Source organism: Nothobranchius furzeri, chromosome 12 (assembly GCF_043380555.1).
Source record: "Nothobranchius furzeri strain GRZ-AD chromosome 12, NfurGRZ-RIMD1, whole genome shotgun sequence".
NCBI classification, from domain to species: Eukaryota; Metazoa; Chordata; class Actinopteri; order Cyprinodontiformes; family Nothobranchiidae; genus Nothobranchius; species Nothobranchius furzeri.
The window spans coordinates 58,727,274-58,742,219 of NC_091752.1; the positions used below are offsets into that span (position 1 = coordinate 58,727,274).

The 14,946-nt window shown below is 39.7% G+C and overlaps 1 long non-coding RNA gene across 2 annotated transcripts; it reads right to left on the reverse strand.

The window, feature by feature from the left end:
• Positions 1-3,697: 3,697 nt before the first annotated feature.
• On the reverse strand, positions 3,698-13,558 carry LOC107376457 (uncharacterized). Of its 2 annotated transcripts, none has more exons than XR_011515765.1 (3): positions 13,226-13,558; positions 4,692-4,771; positions 3,698-3,987 (listed from the first exon to the last, which is right to left on the reverse strand). It is a non-coding gene; the product is annotated as an uncharacterized lncRNA (long non-coding RNA). The 2 variants fall into 2 exon arrangements; XR_008565820.2 differs by lacking the exon at positions 13,226-13,558 and adding an exon at positions 5,000-5,128.
• Positions 13,559-14,946: the final 1,388 nt, after the last annotated feature.

Here is a 14,946-nt window from a genome sequence, read left to right on the forward strand (position 1 = left end):
CCAAACACACCCACATCACCCCGCTTCTCTTCCAGTTTCATTGGCTGCCAGTCAACTTCAAGGTTCATTTCAAGATCCTGGTTCTGGTCTATAGGGCTTTACATGGACAAGCACCATCTTACATTGGTGATCTTCTTAGTCCCTACACCCCCAGCAGGTCCCTAAGGTCCAGTGATCAAAGCCTACTGGTTGTGCAGCACCAGGCTAAAGACCAAAGGTGACAGATCATTTGCTGCTGTGGCCCCCCAGACTCTGGAACTCTCTCCCCCTGAGCCTGAGATCAGTGGACTCAGTGGTCTCCTTTAAAAAGCAGCTGAAGACTCACCTGTTCAAGCTGGCTTTTGTATGACTTTCTTCAACACTCTCTCTTTATTCTGCTCTCCCCACCTATTCCACTTTCCTCAGGATCCACTGATTTCCCTCTTTCCTATTCACTCTCTCTCTTTCATAACATTTTTTAATCACAATTGTCAATTTTTGCTCATTTTAAATATAATTTTAACCATTTTCTAAATTATTTTTTATATTTTTACATTTGGTTTTTGTGAAGCGCCTCGTGATTTTTATCTTGAGAGGCACTACAGAAATGATATTTTCTTCTTCTTCTTCTTCTTCTTCTTCTGGCTACTTGGACAAGGGAGATCTCCGTTTGGGTGACTGATTGGCGAGCGCGACTTTCACCTGGGAGTCCGGGAATTGAATCCCAATTGGATCTTTTTTTTTTATATCCGCCACAGATCTCTCAGAAGAATTCACAACATTGACGGCTGCAGCAATGCTGTGCCACTCCATGGATATTCTCTTATTTGTTTTGCAAAAGCACTTCCTTTCATTTCTCCACCTCACCCACAAGCACCTCAACTTCTGCTTGTGAAATAGCGCTTCCTTGATCTGCGGTCGTAATCGAAATGCTGCAACAGCCAGCTTATGTATATGCATGAGGTCCACAAGGCACTTTGCGTTGACTATTTTTGGCAGTAAGTGGGCGTGGTGAGGGCGGGATGTGACTAAAAAGCAGCTGAGAACCTTTCTCCTTAGTCTCTGATTTATGAAGCAGAGATTGCGTGCAGCTGTGCGTACTCCATGTTTGATAGATCACAAACCTACTTGGCGTAAGTAGTTTTTTTTGTTTGTTTTTTGCTGAGCTTAAGTACGGTTTTAGTAAGCATTCTACACAATGTTTGATAAATGAGACTCCAGGTAGGTAGGTTTTAACATTGCAAATCTGCAACGCCTGCCTCCAGAGGGTTAAAGCAATAATACAAATAAATATTAATAATAATGATGTGAGTTGATATTCTTCAAAGAATCCTTAAAGATGCTTATAGCTTTGGGCAGGAAGAAAATAATAAAAACAAATCTATTATAAACTGCAGGTAGCATTTTTATTGGGCAAAACAACCAACCAAACAAATAAGGACCAAGCTGTACTTTGAAGAAACACATATTGTTCTTTCAGCTAAAGTCTGCAGGATGCTGGCCCTGGATGACTGGAAGCGATGACCCCTGATCTAGTTCATGAGATATTTTGCTAACAGGCAAAAATATCATCAGTAAGTGGATGGTGACATCAAACAAATAGAAAATGAAAAAAAAAGCTGTGTGAATAGCCCTGTTATTTGAACTTGCACTAGCACCAGAAAGTTGAATTTCCACCAACAATGTTTCATCGAGATATTAGAAAATATGATATTTTGTTTCAGAATTAAATATCAATGAGTTCCAAGTAGTTTATGCAGTCACAACAAGTATAAATTATTTCAAAGAAGGCGGTAGATTTGCTTTAGGATAAGATCAATGTCCAATTTCTAGTTTAAATTATATTTGTACATTTTCTCTTACAACCCGAGAGTGTTACATGTTGTATGTAAGAGTGTGCATTCCAGTTTTAGAGACGGGTTTGCTGTGTTGGATGTAGTGATGGGAATTCCAGCTCTTTTTAGAGAGCCGGCTCTTTTGGCTCAGCTCAACAAAAAGAGCCGGCTCTTTCGGCTCCCAAGTGGCTCCTCAGGTTTTCTGTTGCGTAAAGTATATTTTTTTCACCAAAGATAAAGGTTATGGCTCCCAATGACGAGCCGGCTCCCGTCGTTCACTTCATAAAGTCGGTTTGTTCGCGACTGACACATCACTAGTTGGATGCTGTGTTTCTCGGACCATATTTCCATTTCAGTGGCATTTTTCTGAACCAAAGCATGGTCCTCTCAGTGCAGCATGTCACCTCTACTAGACATGAGTCCTGAACCACCAGGTTTTCTGTAATCTATGAAATTAGTAATGCTTCTGTTATTTTTTGTCTGGGCGCTCCCCTCCCTCTATGCCGCATGGAGCAGGGTTCAGTTGAAAGGCACTGTTTGTTAAGGCTTTAGCGGTTAGTAAGTGCTTCCTTTGTTTGGCTGGAGCAAGGAGAGGGCGGTTAATATCTCCCAGGGAGCACATTACAAAGAAGGCCTTCAGCTCCCCTGGCTGGAGAGGGGTGGCTGGATGAATGAGGCCAGGCCACAGGGCAAAGGTGCCAGGGAGGCCATGAGAGGGTGGGAAAAGCCAGGGTTACAAGAGGTATGGGTGGTATAAGCTCAGGGTCACTATTAGTGTACAGTTATACAAAAACAACTACTGGAAAAGCAAGAAGTCAGTCAGACACGACGTTAAGATTTTTCTTTCAGTGACGTGGGAATTGGATAAATTTAAGTGTTAATTATATTTGGAATAGCTCCCTTTGGAACCTGTGGTGTTCCTCGGGCTCACTGCCACAGGTACGGCAGGTAAAATGGAAAGCAGGACAACAGCCACACAGCCCAAAACACAGAGGGCATTCATTAACCATAAAACATCTAAATCGGTGTGGAACAGCTGAGAGACAAAGGAAGTAACAGATGAGTCCAATAAGGAAGCAGATGAGAACATTTAGAGACAGGAAGGAACATGCAAAGTCTACATGAGTAACTCTGATGTTATACCAGTAAATGTGTTGAATAATGCAACAGATGTAAATGTCGCGAAGTGAGAAAAGTTTAGATTATGTGTGAAAACACTGACATTTCAAAATCTGTCAGCTGACACCAGCACCCTTTATACAGTGGGACAGTCATAGGACTTTGTTTAAAAAAAAGGCTAAAATTCCCAAAAGATTCTAAAACGCTGTGATGAGTCAGTGAATCAAGCTGAGAACAATAGGGTAGTGACCGTTTTAGCGCCATTGCATGGAAGTTGTCGTAGACAGAAACCATTGGCAGAAGCGGTTCTAAATGTAGGATCAAAAGATTAACTACAAGCAGAAATGCTAATGTACTGTAAAATAGTAACTAACTGATTAAAATGGTAATTTAAATAAAGCTGTTTCTGGTTAAAACCACTTTAGATGACAAAATAAGTGTGTCAGTTGTGCAAAACCAAATAACCAAACATTTTCATGTATCTGTCACGATCTGCCCCTGCCCTCCTGACTGTCTCTCTCCTGCCCTGATTAGTCCGTATTGTTCTCACCTGTCCCTCGTTAACCTGCCCATGTTTTCCTAATTAGGCTTGTGTATTTATGCCACCTGTTTTGCTTCTGTCCTTAGTCAGATCATTGTATGTGCATGTGTCGTTTTGTCCTGTCGCTCTCGTTGTTATTAAACCCATTTTTACTTAATCCGTGCCTGCTCTTCTGCCTCCTGAACCCCCCACCACACTTGGTCCACCACCTCCACTCCACTCATCATGACAGTATCTATTTATTTATTTAAAGCCAGAGGTCATTATAACAGAAAACTGTGTGGCACGTTTAATCTGCACATTTTCAGTCAGGGATGGACAATTTTTACTCTCAAATCCACGAGACCCCATAAAGGAACTTCTGCTTCAGAGAGCTCAACAGGCTCCAGACTTCTTCAGGACATGAGGATCCCTCTCTCTGACATCAGAACCCACCAAAGAAGACTGCACACATTCAGCTGGAACCAGGTGTCTGCTGCTTCTTGAATGGAGCTCTCAGATGTGGTGGATGTTCTAGAGAGAGAAGCAAGTCATTTAGAAAGCTGCAGTCTTCATGTCATGATGTAAAATAAAATCAGCAGCAGATTAATCAGGCGGATAATAAGAACTAAAGCTAATTAGATCTTTATGCTGTCTTATGATGGGCATGTTGGAAATAAAATCAGACAACAACAAAGAAAAATAGCATCTAGCGCCACAACAAGCACACCTCCACCAAAGCCCCAGCACCAGCACAGATGAGTAGTGTGTTTGGAAGGTTTCTGGGTCTCTTTCCCTGTAATTTTAATATCAGTCATCCTATAAAAGTTCTTACATTCATACAGAATCTTGACATCTGCAGGAAACTTGATGATCATTTAAACCAACCATAGAAGGAATAGAAAGACAGACATATAAAGCTTTAAAAACAAAGCTACACAAAATTAAATTCAATAAAAATCAACAAAATCGATAACATGCCTGAGTAGAACGATGTGTTCAGCTGCTTTTAAAAGACTCGACAGCAGTTAGAGAGCACAGGATTGGTGGTAAAGTGTTCCACATTGAGGGGGCTACTGCATAAAAGGCCCGATTACCTCTGGTCCTAAACCTAGTTAGGGGCACTACCAGTTGTTACAGTGCTAGCGTTAGCTTTGGTACGTGATAGATACATTCCTGATCACTTTTATATGCATTTTATTTTGATAGTCTCTCCATCACCCCACCAGTCCACTTACCAGCTTTTACTCCATCACTGACCACACCTGCAGCTTCCACCAACCTGGTTGCTGCTCGTCACCACTCATGATCAGACCCTCTGGAAACATGAAGATGGACATGAATGCAAAGTACAGGCAGCAGTGTGACCTGTAACTGTTTAGTTACTGATCTACAGCTATTTTTTTTAATTTATGCTGATATTTTATCATTAATAACTCTTAATTTCTTGTTCAGTCTTCAAGTAAAGACTCTAATCCCAGCTGGACCTCAGATGATGAATTACTAATATTAAACAGATGCAAATGAACAGTCTTGCAGTAAATACCAAAGTTGTAAAGGTTCTGTTGTTCAGACGTCCTGACTCAGCTCTGATTATTCTGCAGGACATATCGTGTTACCATGGTGATCCTGAGTCTGTAACATGCTCCAGCAGGTTACTGAAGTCAGAATAATCTGGTTTAACAGAAAAAATAGAAGACATCAATGTACATTACCCACTCTTACCACTGGACTACCAAGTCTGTTACATTACAGCAGTTGCCTAAGCCACATATCCTGTGCTAGCCAGTGGAGACCAGAGACTAGCTTCTGGGAGAGGACCAGGGCCTGATGACGAGATTGGTTTCACAGTGAAACACCACATCATGCCTGGGTCACGTCCGCTGAAACCGGAAGCCCACATTGCCAGTGGGAACAAGTGCTTTAGCGTTGGAAATGCCCAACAAAGTTATTTGTTCACAGCAACGTTAAAGATCAACAGACAGTCCAGCAGTTCTTCTGCCAGGAATATTATGTGCTCCTCCAACCAAAACAGTCTCCTGTTTATCTTCCCTAGCCTCGCCACCAGGAAGAGTAAGCCATAACATTCTTCTCCCCCTCCCTTACGTGCTGGAAACGCCATGGTCCACGCCGAAGACGAGACTACTCTTAATAAGATACTTATTAATGTTAATAGTCACTTCACATAAGTGATTGTAAAACATTTTAAAACGAAAAAGTAACTATAATCTTCTGATTAAACATTCAACGATCAATCTGATCGATATTTCAAATTTATCTGGAATATCACATCTCATTGGTCATTTTTAATAAATATGTAGCAGTCATCAATCATCACTACAGTACATTAACAAATTAATGTTTAACAGATTTAATTGACATTAAGTGGAATAAGCCTCTTCTGAGTGAATGAGGAGTGTGTGACGTCTGAGGGTCTGGGTAAATGCCTTTACAAATGCATCTGATCTGGTTGGTCAAAGTTTAGAAACAAACACTTCTTAAAAGTGATCTCACTTCCTATTTTCCCCGGTTCCGCCAGAGCTCCGAGTTCACCCTAAACTCACAGCTCATCTAAACGACCATCCTATGGGGAATCAAACCGGTCTTTTTCAGTGGACTAAATTTAGCCGCTCAAAGAACCATCCTTCTTTAGACCAATCAATTATTATTTATAATCGTTTGCCTTTCATCATCATTGATAATAGAAATATTGTAATACATTGATTTTTACAAACTATTTTTTTGTCTCTGCGTCAAATTATTATATAATATTATTTCCCTGTCATTACCCAAATTACCTAGCCTGGCCTGCCAGACTCCTCCTCTGTTTAATTCTGCACAGAGAAAGGATCTGGGAACTCTCCTATTCAAATAACCCCGCCCCCTGAGAATTCTAACCTAGCCAATCAGTGCTGAGTAGCGTACGTCACACCATGACGCTGAGCTTGTCATAAACATGGTGACTGAAGCGGAGTTCGCTGCGACTCGTTCCTCTGGTCTAAATGACTTGGACACGTCTTTAAAACCACAACAAGTAGAAGTGCTAAAAGCCTTTCTTCCAGAGAAAGATGTTTGCGCTGTCGCCAGACGCCATTTTTGACTACAGCAAAAAAAACTACAGTGTGGCGGACGTCACACACAGCGGTGCTCAGTTTCTCATGAACAACAAAGACAACTAAAGGCATTTCTTCTAAAAAAAAAAAAAAAAAGAGATGTTTGCGCCGTTGCCAGACGCTATTTTTGACTACAGCAAAAAAAACTACAGCGTCGTGTGGTACAGTCGGCATTTCCGTCTTTTTTCTGACTGGTTATTTTTGAGCTGCCTAGTCCCGCCCCTCAAGTGCCTCTCTGCCTGTGAGTTACCAGACTCTTTCTCTGTGCAGAATTAAACAGAGGACGAGTCTGGCAGGCCAGGCTACTAATTACCCAGCTACATCATCAATTGCATGTTAAAGGCTCAGTATTATTTATAATCCATATTTTTATGGAATATTACATTTAATTGAATACCTTTATATTCTGTTGACAATTTATTAAAAGTAACCACTTACAAAACGTTACAGTGCTAAACACCTGTCATTGTTTTCTAGGTTCAAAAGGGTCTGCTATTGTTTTTCTTTTTAGGACTCTGGTACTTTGTCTTTAATTTAAAGCGGTAGCAGCCGACTGTTTCTCCTTCTCTGATATTATTGAGACGTAAACTTCTCACACCAGTTGTGTTCTTTTGCTGACTACATGAGTGCATAATGAATGGAGGACCCAGGGAAATGTGGAAGTGCAGTGGTTCGGTGAGACGCCAACCGGATGGTCCAATCGATGCTTTCAGTTCAAGCCTTATTATTGGCTGAGAGAACCACTTCATAAATTTTTATAATTTTTTATCTCCAGAACTTTGAGGCCTGAAAAAATATTTTAGGTTAGCTTGTTCTGTAGATTTGCTCTTGCATCTTTAAACATCCATCTGTTCAGACGTGAATGTCTAGTTGACAGTTTAAAAAATCTGTTTCTGTAACTTTACTTAGAATATTCAGCTGGTAACCCTGAGTGAGAGATATTTGAACAGATGGGTGTTATTTCTGTATCACCATCTTCAAGTTTTGAATGTGATGTGTGTTCCAGCACATTGTAGTAAAATGTAACTCGTTCTCATCAGTGTGAGGGGAAATTCAGACCACAGGGTTACTTTTAGGACACATCTATTAGAAGGAAAACAACGCATGTGTCGTTATGAGACAGAGATTTGCTATCTCCACCATAACCAGACATTTTTCATTTCATAGTTTGTCAAAGATCAGAATTAAGTTGCAGCAAGTTTTGACACAGGAACTTTAGCTGGGTTAGAGCGATGAAATTCAAAGTTGAACACAGACTTTATGTCCAGTCACTGAGTTTTTAAAAATTAATATAAAGGTTCATGTAGATTACTGTCTAAACTTTTTGATGCATCATCACCCGTTCCACTCACACCTATTCTTCTCCCCATCTGTCTTTTCCTGCTGCTCTCATCTCCTCTGCTCTCTACAGTTGTAAAGCCCTTCCGTGACTAGCTGTCATTAATCTTCACTCTCAGGGGCAGGACCTTGACTGCATGCCAGGAAGCACTCCTACAAAGCGTAGACACTAGACAGCGATGCACATACAGAGGTGCTTTTCTTATTTTCAGAACTTATGTTTGCAATGCTGCAGCCCTCGGGGCAGAGTTGCAGCACACTTCAAAGTAATGACTCTGCATCAAATTTTACATAACACACCTGAAGTCCATCTCAAACTTTCAGCTCTATGTTACCCCCACATGAATGCAGGCAGCTTCAGCTAACCCTTCACAAGCCTCTCTTTTTATTATGAAAGTTTGAGATTCGTGATGATACAAGACAATATTTTGTGTGCAGCTAAAACAACAAATACAAATGCTGCCCAGAGAATAAAAACATTGCTACAGGAGTATGACTCAGTCAACCACTGTTGGTGTTTGAGAGTGGTATGATCAAACTTCTTTACAAAAATAAACCCCAGAGTGAAAATTCCCATTTCTCTTTCTTGGCATGGATGTTTGCACAGAATGTTAACGTAAAACTCAACATCTAAACAAGTTGTCCATTGCCAGTTAGTTATATTTTGTTTTGCTAAAGTTACATATGAAATTGTCCATCATATGCGTATCATAATCCTTCACTACATTTTCTGTCTGGATGACCAAGTCTGCCAGAATGCACCTGTATGAGATTGGTTTGGTCAGTGAACCAGATCTCTGCGTCATCCTCAGTGAGTTGGCAGCAGACTCTGGACTTTGTGTTGCTGACAGCAAATCACACATTGAAGCACAACGGAGAAGAATGAGTGGCAATTTAAACATTTGCACATCATAAAAACACAGTTCATTCACCATCATAAAGAGCTACTGTGAAGTTTACGATCCATTGGTTCTCCTGTTGCAAATAAGAATGACGGCAGTTGAAATTCCACGGTTTGGCAGCAGTGTGGTTTGGCCATCGTGTTGCAGAGGCGAAATCAGTTATTAGACAGCAGATTCTGGATGAATGGCAAGAACAATGGATGAGGGATGTGAAAGGAAGACATTTATACAAATTAAAGGGAAAGGTTGGAAGAATGGAAGTCATTCAAATGAGTAACAGAAATGAAGTAGTAATAACAAGGATGAGAATGGGACATACAGCTTTGAACAGTACACTTTTTATTCTTGGACGGCATAATGCCGGTATGTGTGACTGTGGACTTGATAGGGAAACAGTAGAACATGTATCATGTACTTGTAGAAAATATGTGGGGAATAGGAAAATGTTGGTTGAAAAATTAAAAGTTAAAGGATATAAGAAATTTGATTTGAATATTCTGTTAAATGGGGGAATAGTGGTGTATAAGTTAGTCATAGACTTTTTAAGGGACAGTGGAATACTTGATAGAATTTTTATTTTTTATTTTTTTGTAGGATACTCCCCACTTCAACTCACACTCCCATTCAGTAGGTGGTGGAAATGCACCTGAAAGTTGGTTGCCACTCGCCATTTAAACAACAGAAGAAGAAGAACTCCAGTGCCGGTTGATACTCTCACCAGGGTAGCGTCTAGCCCAGTACATTACCTGATCTTCCAACGAACTTGTTCTGTGAGATCCTGTATGCTCTTGTTTCTAGTATCGCGCCTCGCATCCTCTAACCACGCCTAGAGTTGTTGTCCTCGTCCCGTCGCTCAGGATCCTCTGGCCTCCACTCTCCATCGCTCTGCCTGCCTGCCTGCCAACCTACACCCTAGACTCACACATCCTTCTCCCGTCCACCTCCTCTACAACCATCGGACCTGCCGCCTCTCCTCCGCTGAACTTCACCCAGTCCACCACCGCTAATAATTGGTTTAAGACCGTAAGAACAATTCAAACACCAAACTTATTGTTCTCTGGTTCCGCCTCGTATTCACGATTGTTTATTCTTTCTTTTTAGATTTCCGATCCGTTCCTGTTTTTTCTGGAGCAGCGCCCTTAGTTTTTCCTTAGCTTCATTTAATAAAATATTTTACTCTTTTTACTTGCCTGGTTTTCACGTGTGGTTCTTCATGTCCTGGGTTAAGCACCTTGCCCACAACATGACACAAACAGAATAGAATCAACTTTATTTAACCCACAGTGGGAAAATTCACTCATTAAAGCAGTACATATACTTAGAAAGCATTGGATATCACTAACACTTGTGCAACTTCACATTTAAAGTCTGCTAAATTTTGCTATGTCATTTAGGTATTCCTGGAGCATTTTTGCCATATTGCTTGAAATGCTCCTCACATACAACAATCAATAAATTAAATGTTTGGTCAAAAAGATTGTTTTTATTCTCTGAAATGTACAATCTTAGAAAACCTTATCCAATCATTGTGCTCCTCCTGTTTAATGACTGGATCCTGATCCATTTATCAAACCGCCCCTCTGAATGTCTCTTCCCCCGTTCGGATCGGTTCTGGAAGTTTTTGACCTGCTCGTTTTCACTGATTGCTGGTGACAATGGACTGCGATAATTTTGAAGCTAAGTATAAACCAAGAATGCTAAAAACTGCCTCGTTTTTCACCATTAAAGGCCACACTATATTAGCTAGCGTACCGAATCATTTTTCAGTGAGTCGTGGAGGATGGCTGCTTATACTGAGCCAGGATTCTCTGGAGGTTTCTTCCTGTTAAAAGGGAGTTTTCCTCTCCACTGTCGCTGCATGCTTGCTTAGTATGAGGATTGCTGTATAGTCACTGACACTAGTCAGTGACTTGATGCAATTTGCTGGGTTCCTTATATAGGAAACATTATTTCTGATTGGCTTAATGAACTGTGAATTGGAATGTTTATTATGTGAAGTGCCTTGAGACGACTCTTGTCGTGATTTGGTGCTATATAAATAAACTTGAATTGAATTGAATTGAATTTGTGTAGATGTTATGCTAGAAATTATGAATTATGAAAAAAAGGCACCAACAACAGGTTGGAAATGTAAACCTGAACCTTCAGGAACAAGCAAAGCATGTTCCTTTATTGTGGAGGCCCAGCTTACTGGGGAAACCTGAAGAAAGAAGGCTGGACCCTTGGAATGTGTATGCTCAAAAAGTAAGCTCCAACAGCTTTTTCAAGGTCTTTAATACTTTATGTCAAAGAGCAAAATAACATCAACTATAACACACAAATCAGCCGAGTGTTTTCTGAAAGCTATTGAAAATCTTAATTGATTTTTATTGTGGTCATGCATGATAATGTTTTGTTATTGGAGACTTTTATTATGTTCAATTATCAAGTGTCTTCTTTTGTTTTATAGCTAGTCTGTATCAAGTTTGGTCACCCTTCTCATCTCCATTTGGCCTGATCATGTTTCCTTTAATTGGCTTGTTGGTTTTTGTTCGGTTTGCTTAGCTGAAATGTAACACTTTTGCCTGAGTTTACTTCTCCCATGTTACTTTTATCTGTGTTTAGGTTTTTAAAATCTTGTAAGGTAACAACTGAGACATGAAAGCTCTTTTTCTCTCTGCGACATTTTGATTTCCTATATAGCTTCTTCCAAAGGAGAGGCTGTGATCAGCACAATGAAAATAAACAAGGGACCACCACCTACGGGTATACGGCTGTATCTCTAACTGACAACAAGTGGACCATTCATCCCTCATCAACCACATCAAAACACACACATACTTCCCTCCCTTAGAAAACATCAGGTATTGTTTATAAACCACCACACACTTAACTTACCCACTTCCTTTCACCCTCAGTGTCTGCTCCTTCTTGTGGTTCTCCTACAACATTCCCTCCGATCAGACTGACCCCAAAACAGGAACTTCACATGTAGTTATAACTTTTGACTGAAGAAACATACAAAGATCAAGCTATAGATTTGTTTCTGAGCTGCATTTCACTCTTATTTTATTTATTTATTTTTGTAAAAAAACCAATGCAGTCTATTTTAATAGATGCAAAGAGCTGTTTTGACATAAATGGAAATCTGATGTGGAAAAGTTTGCAAACTCCTCAAGTGTGCAGTCAGAAATAAACAAACTGATTCTAGATTATTTTTTTCTGCAGCCATCACCATGACATGTGGGGTCCCCCAAGGGTCAGTTCTTGAACCACTGCTTTTCAATCTGTACACGCTCCCCCTGGGTCAGGTCAGAAACAATAACACTATTACCTATCATAGTTTTGCAGATGACACCCAGATCTACCTAGCTCTAACACCATAGTGACTGTGGTCCTCTAGACTCACTCTGTCAGTGTTTGGAGCAAGTCAATGACTGGATGATGTTGAACTTCCTCCAGTTTAACAAAGACCAGGCTTAAGTTATTGTCTTTGGAAATAAGAAGGATAGGATGGAGGTTATTTCTCAACTTGGCTCCAGAGAAATAAAGACAAAGACCCAGGTTATAAATCTTGGTGTCATAATTGATTCAGACCTGGGCTTCACTGGTCACATTAAGGCTACTCATTCATGCATTCATCTACAGCAGGCTGGATTATTGCAATGATCTTTTCACTGGTCTTCCCAAAAAAGCTGTGAAGCAACTGCGGCTTATTCAGAATGCTGCTGCTAGAGTCTTATCAAGAACCAAGAGAACCAAACATATCACCCCTGTTCTTAAATCCCTACACTCAATTTCAAAGTACTTCTACTAGTTTATGAATCACTCTCTGGCATGGGGCCAGAATACATGTCTAATCTTCTTCTTGTATTTACACCCAGCAGGGCTCTGAGATCCTTAGGAAGCAGTCAGCTGGTAGAACGCCGGGTCAGAACCAAAAAGGGTGAAGCTGCCTTTAGCTACTATGCTGCACACAGATGGAATCAGCTTCCTCGTGACCTCTGTAGCGTTTACAAATTGATGATTTTAATTTGTTATGACCACTAAGATGTAATATTCTATATAAATATAAATTATTAACCTGCAAGATCTTTATTGTAATTATTCAGAAGATTCTAGGATTTAATTCAGAAGATCTAGGTTCTTTGATTTTTCAATGATCAACCAAGCTTCGTGTTACTTCAAGAAAGAGTCAAGTTTTGTAAAAGTAAGAATTTATTTTACAATCCATTTAAAACATGACTATTGAATTAAACATTTAAGGTGAATGAGTGGAGCTACGATGCTGAAGTAACCAAGGTGTGGATGTGATATGGATCAGAGCTTCCTTATCAACTAAGCTGAGTTCTGGTGAAGTGAATTTGGAGTGCATTAAGCTTATAAAGTCATTATCATTAAAATGCATCCAGACGCAATCTCTCTGTGTGTTCTACTTGCCCTTTTGATGACCCTTGTTAGGATCTGGAGGTCGAAGGAGGTCGGATGACCTCGAGCACCCAGGTCCAGGAGACCACAAGGTAGCGACTTTCCCCGGTCCAAAAGATGTCGATCAGGCAGTACAGGATGGAACCAGCTTGTGTCAGGAATAACTCTTAAGGAGTGAACAGTTCAGCTTTGTTCTGCAGGAAGTTTTTCTCATCAGCTTTGCGGATGCAAAAAGGTTCTTTCTCGACGTGTAAAAAATCTGGGATGTTTATGGAGTATTTGCAACAGGTGGCCAATCTGAGCTCTCTCCAGAACTTTCAGTACTCTCCAGGACTGTTCAGAACTGAAGATCTCTCAGTCTGCTTTAGTTTTATAAGTTACTTGTTATGGTTTGGTCAGCCAATTAGAAGCAGACAGGAATGTAGAGGTTACCAAGGCAACAGAAACACGCCTTCTTAATATGAAGACTGATCTGGGTGGAAGGTGAAATGAATCTGCCGTCCAGTCTTAGCTGTACTTGTTATGATTTTTGAGCAGTGTGAGCAAGTGTGAAGACGTTGTCGTCAAAACATGGTAAACACAGTCTATTAGATAAACATAACATCCGCTCAGTGATTTAGATTAATGAAGCATTTCATTTCATTATATTTTTCCCAAAAGTAATAATAAGCAATTGTTTATTTAATGATCTAATAGATTAAAATAATAAAATGAGTTATTAATGATTTATTAGAATATTCTTGAGTTTAGCAACTCATTTGAGCTGGTCTTCTTTCTTCTGGAGGCGCAGATAAGACCTTGGGGGCAAAAGTTAGTTACTGTTTTGGATCAGACAAGTGGAGTCTGACTCCCAGCTGGTGTGAAGGTAGACGCTGTTTAAAGGAACACAAGTAACACTGTGTCTCCTTTCTGACCAAATGTTGAATAAATGGTGGAAGGTCAACTTTACGTAAACTGACCATTGCTGGACGCTACACCTCAAATGTGCCCCAACTCTAGAAACTTTTAAATCAAAATTGAAAACCTTCATGTTTTCATCAGCCTTTGCATAAATATTCTTTTGCTGCACCTACTGCACTGTATTTGCTTACCCTTTAACTTTGTTTCTTTTTCTTTTTTTATTTAAATTGTATTTTCTGTCACATTGATTTTAATGTTCTTGCTAATGGAAAGTACATTGAATTGCCTCTGTGTATGAAATGTGGTATATAAATAAAGCTGGCTTACCTTGCCTTGCCATGATTCCAACCCAAACTCCCCCAGCGAAGTTTTTCCAGTCCCGGGAAAACGTCAGAGGAAAAAGGGTAAAATTTTATGGAGCTAGGATTGGGATATTCAAGTTTTGTAACTTGGAACATGTTTCATGACATGTAACATGTAACTTTGGATTTGTAACTTGTAACTTTAGTTTTCTAACTTGTAATTGTCAATTCATACATGTATTTCTTGTTTTGTAACAGGAAATTTTCATTTTGTACATGTATTTTTTATTTTCTAAAATCCAACTATTATTTTGTACATTTTGTACTCATTTTGTAACATCAAACATTCATTCAGAAACATGAAACTTTTGTTTTGTAACTTACATCTAACTTTTGTCTTCTAACTTGTAATTCTGAATTTGTACATGTATTTCTCGTTTTGTAACATGAAACTTTCATTTTGTGCATGTATGTCTCGTTTTTATAACATCAAAATTGAATTCTGAAACATGAAACTTTCATTTTTTTTTA